Here is an 8,861-nt window from a genome sequence, read left to right on the forward strand (position 1 = left end):
ATATTTGTGTTTGAGGGTAGAGTCTCTGTCTTATGCTACAGGAACTGTCTTCCATATCCCACACTCTCAAATTGGAGTGGGCCGCGGGGTCATGGACTCATGACAATCCTGTCATTGAGATGCTCTACAGTCTTTAATGGGCGTGCCCCTGGTATGTGGCATCATGCTATTCCCGTCATTGATGTCTCCATAGCTTACCAAAGCATCCAAGATTGCTTTCTGGAACTAAGGTTGTGAAATCTAAGCCTGCCAAAGGAGCCTCTGGGGGCTCAGCATATACTTCTTGATCAACATCTCTGACCTCCAGATGATGATAGTGAACCGATACTGGTTTCCTAAAGGCAGCATCGACCTGTGATTTGACAAACTCTGTTAACTTTTTAAATGACCAGGGTCCAAAGGAGATAAGTAAAAGAAATTCTATCGGGGGTCCAAGGAGGAGAAGGAGGTAGGGCAGCACTCCATTCCAGACACTCCACATGGGATTGGCGAAGAGTTCTTGATATCTTTTTTCTAGGTCTTCTTGGTGTTTTCTGATTCTGTCTCTGACAATCCCAGACTTGTTTGTATAGAAACAGCATTTTTCCTGTAAAACTAAGCAGATACCTCCCTTGTCTGCAATTAGTAAATCAAGGCTTCATCTATTTTGTAAGACCACTTCTGCCAGGGAATCCACTTGATCTTGAAGGTCTTTTGCAGACTGATAAACCATATTAATATCATTAATCAACTGTTGGGACAGCTTATTGTAAGTATCTAGAGCCACCCCAACTCCAGCAGAGCCAGTAGCAAGTGCCCCAGATATCCCTAATCTAACCAAAATGGGGATAAACTGAATAGCTCTTTTACATCTGGGGACAAACATATCAAAACTGGGCAGAGGAACAGGCTCATCTCCTCGTATAATCTCTATATCTGGCAAGAGTAAGGCTGGTGCACAGGAACCAGCCCAATTTACAGGGAGAAAGGGGTAGGCCATGTTATCATACACCTTTCCCCCACCCAAACAGCCTGAGGCAGAGGAGTTAACATAACTGGTGCATGAGGTAAACATGGCTAGGCCAAGATCTGCAAAGGAATCATTCTTAAAGAGCTATAAACATTAAAATTTTTTGGTAAACCCTTAAAATGTTTTGAGTAACTACAATTATTTTGGAAGGGGACGATAGTGGACTCATTAAGTAGGGGTATTACAAGGGGCCTCCCTAGGTGGATTATATACTTTGATTAGGCTATCTGGCAGCCATTGAGCGTTGCCCGCTTGGACATCATAAACGCAGGCATGTCCCTTTCCCCAAATGAGGACTGGGTCAGGGCCCTGCCATTTGTCAGTTAATGGATCTTTCCAAACGGCCTGGGTGAAATATTGGATGGTGGTAGGATGCCACAGGCGATCTGCAGCAGACTTGCCTTCATCATCGACCATGAGATAATTTAATACAGAGAGTGAATGGTTGAGCAGGGTCTTGTGGTTACCAGTCAATGGATATAAACTCCCCCATTTGGCTGTAGTTTGGAGATCATATTTTTAAGAGTTTGATGAGCTCTCTCAACAATGCCTTGACCTTGGGGATTATATGGTATGCCAGTAACATTTTTAATGCCCAACTGTGAGCACAACTGTCTAAAGCTGCTGCTGGTGTATCCAGGGTCATTATCTGTCTTAATAATTTTAGGCTGAGGTAAGACAGTAAGACAAGAAATAACATGACTGATAACATGTTTAGTGGCTTCTCCAGTCTGAAGCATGGCATAAATAAAACCACTAAAGGTAGCAGTGGTAACATGTATATATTTAAGCTTTCCAAACGGGGCAAAATGAGTAACATCCATTTGCCATAATTCCCCAGGAACTAAACCTAGAAGGGTTGACTCTCAAATGGGCCTCAGGCAAAAAGGTGAGGCAGCCTCTGCAGTTGCGCACTATCTATCATGCCTGTTCTCTAGAAATGCCAAATTTATATCTTAAGGTACAGAAATTAAGATAATGAAGACCATGAGCCTTCTGAGCTTGAAGCAGGGAATCAGTAATTCGCTGAGCTATTCCTGTAATTTGAGTTGCGTGGTCTACAGACTCATTGCCCTGTGTTAAAGGACCAGGTAAATCAGAATGAGCACGTATATGGAAAATAAAAAAAGGGCAGGAACGCTCATGAATCAATTTTTGAAGGACCGAAAACAAGGGTGCTGCATTAGTGGATGGGCGGATATATGAGGCGGTTTCTAAAAGTGGAACCCAACAAGCAATGTAGGAGCTATATGTAAACAAATTAAAGGATAGATCTGGCAATGTTTCAAAAACCTTGATAATAGCTACCAACTCGACCAGCTGAGCAGAAGAAAAATAGGCGGGAAACCGAAAGATTTTTGAATCAATGGAGTATGCTGTGATGCCACTGGAGGAGCTGTCAGTAAAAACCAGAATAGCTTTGGCAACGGGCATAGTCTTGGTTATTTTAGGAAACATTATGGGAGTTTTGTATAAAAATTTAATAAGCTTATTAGGGGGATAATGATTATCAATAGTGCCCTGAAAAGTAAAACAGTTAACGGCCCAGTCATCATCATATTGCCTTAACCATTGAACCTGAGAGGGACTATATGGAAGAATCAGGTTATCAAGGTCCTTTCCAAAAAGCTTGAGAGATTGTTCTCTTCCCATCCTAATTAGCTGTGATACCAGCCAAGGATATGTAGAGAGAACCTTGGGAGGGGAGGCCGACAAATGAACCCAAAAGAGGGGCTTAGTTTGCCAAAAAAGTCCCATCTGAGAGAATGGAGTAGGGAGAACAAGAAAAACTAAGGGCATAGCAGGAGAGAAGTAGGTCACAGTTTGACTATTAATAGCGTTTTCAACTAAGGACAAAGCCTGAGCAGCTTCAGCATTAAGGCTGTGCGGAGATGATGGATCTGAGTCTCCCCTAAGGATTTCAAACAAGGGCTTGAGTTCGCTTATAGTGAGTTTGAGGTATGGGCAAAGCCAATTAATATCTCCTAAAAGACACTGGAAATCATTAAGGGTAAGAAGAGAATCTTTCCTAATTTGTATTGTTTGGGAAATAATCTTATTAGGGAAAAGCTCAAACCCCAGAAATAAGAATGGAGGCTGAAGTTGGACTTTATCTGGAGATATCTGCAGGCCCTACTGCTGAAGAACAAATATAAGCTTTTGGACAACATGATGAAGTTGGCATTCATCAGCTCCTGCTAAAAGGATGTCATCTGTGTAATGGACTATGTAAATATCAGGGAAGCAAAGCCTAAAAGGATCAACAGCCTGAGCAACAAATTTCTGACAAAGGGTAGGACTATTAGCCATGCCCTGGGAAAAAAACCTTCCATTGGAAACGAGGCGAGGGGCCTACAAAATTAACTATGGGAAGGCTAAAGGCAAAGTGTTTACAATCATCTGGGTATAAAGAAATAGAAAAAAAAGCAATCCTTAAGGTCTATGACAATTTTGGAATAATTCTTGGGGATGGAAACCGGGAATGGCAGGCCAGGTTGTAAGGCCCCCCATGGGAACCATAGTTTTATTGATGGTGCACAGATATTGTAGTAGGCGCCATTTTCCTGATTTTTTTTTTCTGTATGACAAATATAGGTGTATTCCAAGGGGATGTAGAGGGCTCAGTATGCCCAGCGGCCAGCTGTTCCTGCACTAACTCTAAGACTGCCAACAATTTTAGGGAAGAGAGGGGCCATTGGTCAATCCAGATGGGATCATCACTTTTCCAAGTGATTTTGTCTGCCTGGAGTGCAGGGGGAGCAATGGCCCTCAAGAAAAACTTCGGTATCCCAGCCCAGTGCGATCACTCTTATGTGAAACACTTCTGGGTGTAGGCATGCCTTGGCCCTCCTTTCCTAGGCCTTGTCCTGGCAAAAAGCCTTGGAACAACATCTGTAGAGTTACAATTTCATTTGGACTACACATAATTACTTTCATCTGAGAGAGAATATCTCTCCCCCACAAATTAACTGGCAGGGCTTCAACAACAAAAGGTTGTACTGTGCTGGAATTCCCTTCTGAATTTTCCCATGTCAAAATCTTAGAACTCTGTAAGGTATTTTTAGACTGACCAATGCCCTGTAAATGTGTAAGGGAAGGTTGAAATGGCCAAGCTGAGGGCCAGGAATTTTTTGCAAGGACAGTAGCATCAGCCTCCTTATCCACAATGCCCTAAATCTATCGCCCCTCTAACTTAAGGTGTAGCGTAGGACGTTCTCCAGACACCATTTGGACCCAGAAAAGATCTGAGGACCCTGACTGAGAGCCCCCCTCCCCCATGCCTCCCAATAACCGGGTTCTGGGTGTTCAATGGGAGGGGCAAAGCATGTGCAATCCACTGTCCTTGAGGGAGTAAGATTGACCCTGACTTGGAACTAGCTAAAATCTTAATTTCTCCTGTAAAATCATTATCCACTAGTGAGGGATAGACAGTGAGGCCCTTAAGGGTGAACGAGGCCTGACCCAAAATGAGAAAAAACATGTTTGGGGGACGAGGACCAAAAACCTCAGTAGGTAGAGCTTGAACACCATCCTCAGGTTTTAAATATATACTGGTGGAGGTACACAGGTCCAATCCCACATTCCCTGGGGTTGCTCTGAGGAGTTGGGTGGAGAGGGAGAAAGTTGGGGCATTGTTATCTGCTGACTGGTCCCCGAGGTCAGCAGAAAATGAATAGGTCTCAGGGCCCGGGGCTGGCCCCTCAAGCCATTTCCCTGAAGGGGTGGCAATGGATTACCCATGACATTCTTCTTGGTGTGGCACTGATTAGCCCAATGTTTTCCTTCCTTACATCGGGGGCACACCGTGGCAGGTACAGAAGGTGTTGTCCCCGGAGGCTGAGGCGGAGAACTTGGCATGCCCTGTGTCAAGGGGCACTGCTTGGCAAAATGGCCAGGCTGACCACAATTAAAGCAACTTTTGGAAGGGGCAACAGCTTGCAAGGCAACTCCCACAGCCAAATTCACACTCTGAGAAAGGCTCTGCGAGATCCTATGGGTGAAGGTATCTACGTCACTGCAAAGTCTCACGAAGTCATCAAGAGTCTTATTTTTAGTCTGGCCTCAAAGAACAGCCTTACAGGAAGAATTGGCTTTCTCATAGGCCAACTGTTTTATAAACTTGCTATTATTTTCCTCAGGGCCCAGGACCTTTTCAGCAGTTTCTGAGTGTCTCCCCACAAACTCATTGTAAGGTTCCTGAGCTCCCTGAATAATCTTAGTCAAAGGTGTGGTCATAGAGCCCCTTGAAGGGACAGCCCGCCATGCCCCAAGGTTGGCCTCCTTAACCTGAGCCAGGAGTCCTATGGGGAACTTAAGCTGGAGCCTCTCAGACACATATTTTCCCTGTCTGCTGAGTTTATCAAGAGTCCACTCAGCCGCAGTCGCTTTGGGGTCTCTCTGGTTCTGCCTTGTGAGAGATTGGCACCTATTTAGAAAATCAGCTTTCCAAGACAAAAACTGTCCATGAGTCAAAACTGTCTGGGTAACTCTAAACCATTCAGCGGGGGTGAGGTAGCTCTCTGTGGAAAGGGCCTCAAGCGTGGAAACAGTAAAGGGAGCATTAGGACCATAATTTTTGACTGCAGTATTAAGGTCCTTAAGAGTCTTAAACTTTAATCTTTTATACTCAGTCATTTCTTGGCGGCGGGGCCTCAGGAGCTGCGGAGGCGGTCTCATTATCAGCTTCACTATCCTCGGCTCCATTTCTGTATACACAGCGGGGTCCTCCTCTGAGGAGGAAGCCTCTTTGGCACTCTGGCAGATTAACAAAGGGAACACCAAGGATTTTTTTGAACTAACTCTCTGGGAGGTTTTGTTAGAATGAGATTTTTGGGAGGCTTTGTTAAGGTGAGAATGCAGCGAGCTGGCTGTCCCGCAAGCCTCATGGCCACCAGAGATGGCAGGGCAACAATGGACCAGGGAAAACTGTCTGTCTCACAGTCTCCTGAAGAGAGGAGAGCTCTGTGGCGAGATCGACAAAGTGTTTCTGTAAATTTAGGACCTCTTTACGGTCAGAAATTTGTTTAGATAGCTGATTTTTGGCCTGTAAAAGGTAATCATCTTGTGGAGGCGGTGGAATGACCATGGGTGCACACATTTCAGGAATGGAGGGGTAACGAGGGAGCCCAGAGCATGCCACTGTGTTCACAACAAGTGGCCAATCAGGGTTGTGATATGGGGCAGCCTCTTCCTCCAACTCACTCTCCTCCGAGGGACTTAGCCGATTGGTGTGAGGCTTCTTAAAAATAGGGTAGGTAAGCTTTGATTCTTGTAGTTTTGGCTCACTGGATGTGGCTGCATTGGCGGGCAGTTGAGGATAGACGGGTTGGACAGGCTTTTTGGGGGCGAACAGCCGGGTCCTCTGAGGAAGACATATTAATAACAACGAAGGGGCATGGTGAGGGAGATTTTGGCAACTGTGAGTCTGCAATCTTTACAGAGGACATAGAGGCCGAGCGAGAAATTGGTTTAAGGAAATCCTCAGCCAATGAAATAATCTTTCCTGCCTCAGCCGAGGATTACTTAATGATATCTCTAATAAGACCCCAATAACTAAAGGTCTGAGTAGGCACTGCTTCTTGCCCTTCTTTATATAAAAGATCATTAAGATCACTTCCTACCTTTTCCCACTTAAAGGGATGAATCTCTGGTACATCTATTATGAACCATGGACAGACTTGGGAAACAAAGATAAAAAATTTTGTCAAATCTTTCTTTTTAACTCTAACTCCTTTTTCCCTGAGAGAAGCTTTCAGGTCTCTGATGAAGACCGCTTCCTTAGACAACTTATGGCTCATTCCTATGGGACGGAGAAATGTAAACTTACCAAGGATGACTTTCTCTCATGTGCCGTGAGAGTGCTCCTCCAAATGACCTCGTCTTTGTCGTAGCGACCTTCTCAAGAAAATGAGCTCCATCCAGTCCATACTTCAACTTCTTTTATCTTATTGGAAACAGGATTTAATTAATTTTCCCAGGCAGCCTTGAATTCACTCTGTAGCCTCAGCAGGTTCGAAATTTATAATCTTCCCACCTCTGCCTCAAAGTAATTAGAAATATAGACCTGTACTACCAGGCAGAACTTTCTTTAATTTTTATTTTACTGGTTACACAATCTTAACTTCCTTGCTATTCCTTTTATTTCCACCTACACTGCGTAAATGAACCACATTTTCTGTATCCATTCTTCAATTGAGGGACATTTGGGTAGTTTCCAGTTTCTGATTATTATGAATAAAGTTGCTATGAGCATAGTGCAGTGTCCTTGGGGTATGGTGGAACATCTTTTGAGTATATGCCCTAGCTCTTAAGGTAGACTATTTCTAATTTTCTGAGAAACTGCCAGGTTGATTTCCAGAATTGTTATACAAGTTTGCAATCCCACCAGCAACGAAGGAGTGTTCCTCTTTCTCCACCACCTTACCAGAACATGCTGTCCCTTTAGTTTTTGATCTTAGCCATTCTGATTGGTGTGAGGTAGAATCTCAGAGTCTTTTTGACTTGCACTGACTAAGGATGTCAGGATTTTTAATGTGCTTTTTCAGCCACTTCAGATTGCTCTGTTGAGAATTCTCTGTTTAGCTCTGTACCCCATTTTTTAACTGGGTTAGTTAGTTTGTTGAAGTCTAACTTCTTGAGTTCTTTATATATTTTTGATATTAGCCCTCAGTTGTATGTAGGGTTAGTGAAGATTTTTTCCCAGTCTGTAGGCAGCTGTTTTGTCCCAATGACAATGTCCTTTCCCTTACAGAAGCTTTTCACTTTCATAAGGTTCCATTTCTCAATAGTTGACCTTAGAGCCTAAGCCATTGGTGTCCTGTTCAGGAAATTATCTCCTTTACCAATGCATTCAAGGCTATTTTCCACTTTCTCTTCTATGAGATTTAGTGTATCTGGTTTTATGTTGAGATCTTTGATCTACTTGGACTTGAATTTTATGGAATGCAATTCAGCTATTAAAAAACAAGGACATCATGAATTTTTCAGGCAAATGGATGGAACTAGAAAACATCATCCTGAGTGAGGTAACCCAGACCCAAAAGGACATGCATGGTATGACTCACTAATAAGTGACTATTAGTCCTAAAGCACAGGATAGCCATGATACAACCCACAAACCCAAAGAAATTAAACAACAAGGAAGGCCCAAGCAAGGATGCTTAAATCACACTTGGAAGGCAGAACAAGAGGCAGAGGAAGGGAGGGAAGTGGGTGGGAGAGGGGAAAGTGGAGCAGGATCAGATGTGCAGAGAGATAGGAGAGGGCCAGGAATGAATGGAATTTGCAGCTGCCTAGGGTTGGGGGTGGGGAGAATCTTTAGAATGTCCTAGAGACCTGAGATGGGAGAGGCTCCCAGGAGTCAATGCTGGTGATCTTAGACAGGATGCCTAACAATGAGGATATGGAACCTTAAAAAGTCACCTATTGTAGCCAAGCAGGACCTGCAGTAAAGGGATAAGAAAACCAACCCATCAACAAAATTTGATTTTGACCCAAAATGTTTCCTGTATAAAAGAAATGCAGGAAAAAAGATAAAGCAAAGACTGAAGGGATGGCTAACCAATAACTGAAACCCATCCTATGGGCTAACACCAATCCTTCACATTTTAAATGATATTCTGTTATGCTTGCAGACAGGAGTCTAGTATAGCTGTCCTCTGAGAGGCTTCACCCAGCAGCTGACTGAGACAAATGCAAATACTTACAACCAACAATTGGATGGAGGTTAGGGTCACTTATGGATGGTTGGGGGAAGAACTGAAGGACCTGGCAGGGATGGGAAACCAACAGTAGGACAAACAGAGTCAACTAACCTGGACCTCTGGGAGCTCCCAGACACTGAGCTACCAAC

This window comes from Mus pahari, chromosome X, assembly GCF_900095145.1.
Source record: "Mus pahari chromosome X, PAHARI_EIJ_v1.1, whole genome shotgun sequence".
Classification (NCBI taxonomy): domain Eukaryota; kingdom Metazoa; phylum Chordata; class Mammalia; order Rodentia; family Muridae; genus Mus; species Mus pahari.